We start from the raw sequence: 1,692 nt of genomic DNA on the forward strand, positions 1-1,692 counted from the left end.
GTGTCAGGCCTCTAGTATACTCAAAGGGAAGATTATATAAAACAATGCATAAATAGGTGGCACGTAGCTCACAAAAATATTTGCTTTCATTACTATTATCACTAAGGTGGCTGGCAGCCTGAGTTGGAGTGAGATGCCATTGGAAGCGGCCAGGGCACTGCATCCAAGGTCTCCCACAGAGATACCTTTGAGACCCTCCTCTTCATGCTCTGTGTTTAACAGCAGGTGAGTGCACACACTGGAGATAAGGAAGAGGCACCCAGTAGTCTGAGGGAGCAACATGGGAGGATCTATCATATCCGACACATCTGCTTCAAACTTACTGGTTCCCCCTGGCCATATGGCTGTTGTTTGGAGCACAGTCCCAAGTGGTTGTGGGTTTGATCCCTGATCAGGGTGTGTACAGGAGGCAACCAATTGATGTTCTCTCTCACATTGATGTTTCTCTCTTTCTCCCTCTCTCTCTCTCTCAAATCAATAAAAACATCCTCGAGTGAGGATTTTTAAAAAATTAATGGTCCACATACATAGAGAGGATAAAAATAAATTTGAAATTAGAAGCAAATAAGCACACTTTGTGAAGAACAAGAAGTTGATGGGGACATTGGGTAAGAGTCAAGGCTAATATAAATTTTATCAAGGCTAATAAAATTCCGGAAAAATATTTTATCAAGGCTAATAAAATTCCAGAAAAACATTCTTAAAGGTCCAAGGAAGTCATGAAGAGCTTTTTGGAGAGCATTATGCTAAGCAAAATAAGCCAGTCAGAGAAAGATAAATATCACATGATCTCACTCATTGGTGAAATATAATGAACAACATAAACTGATGAACAAAAACAGATCCAGAGACAGAGAAGCATCCATCAGGCCGTCAAACCTCAGAGGGAAGGTAGGGGAGGGTGGGGGTAAGGGGGAGAGATCAACCAAAGGACTTATATGCAAGCATACTGGCCTAACCAATGGACACAGACACCAGGGGGATGAGGGCATGAGTGGGGGGGGCAATAGGGGGAGGGCTAAGGACACATATGTAATACCTTAATCAATAAAGAAAGAAAAAAAAAAAAGGAAGGAAGTCAATGGAGGCATGCGGCTGCGTTTGAATGGCCCTGAGTGGGGCTTGGCCTGGGAGCCCGGGGACTCTCTAGGCTTCCAGGCGCAGTTGGTCAGCGCCGGGGCTGGACTGAGGCGCCGGGGTACCAGGAGGCACTGGTATTTGGGAGATGATGGCATCTGAAACCCACAATGTTAAAAAACTGAACTTTTATAATAATATTGAGGATCATTCCATTGATTGTCCTAGAAAAAGGATTTCTAATTTCACTAATAGAAACATGAAGGAGGTTAAGAAATCTCCAAAATGGTTGGCTGCTTACATAAATAGAACAGTTGGACACATTGTGAAAAGGCCAGATAAACTGCGTAAGGTGATCTACCACAGAAAGTTCATTATCCTTTTCCAAATTCTTGCTTTAAAAAGAAACAGTCCCCTAGAAGTGGGGACTGCGACATGGCAAATGAAGAAAATGAACTGGCTTGCGCAGGCCACCCGCCTGAAAAATTACACCATGATTGTCCAACATATTTGCTTAACGCCAGTGATTCTGGCTCTTCACAGACAGAAAGCACATCACCACAATACAGTGGGTTTTTCCTGAGGTTTCTGAGGATCATGAAACAATGGCAAAGT

General features: G+C 43.3%; 1 pseudogene; it reads left to right on the forward strand.

Moving 5' to 3' along the window:
• The first annotated feature begins 1,185 nt into the window (after positions 1–1,185).
• Positions 1,186–1,692, forward strand: part of LOC102758529 — a 1,234-nt pseudogene continuing 727 nt past the window's right edge.

Source organism: Myotis davidii, unplaced genomic scaffold, assembly GCF_000327345.1.
Source record: "Myotis davidii unplaced genomic scaffold, ASM32734v1 scaffold449, whole genome shotgun sequence".
NCBI lineage: Eukaryota > Metazoa > Chordata > Mammalia > Chiroptera > Vespertilionidae > Myotis > Myotis davidii.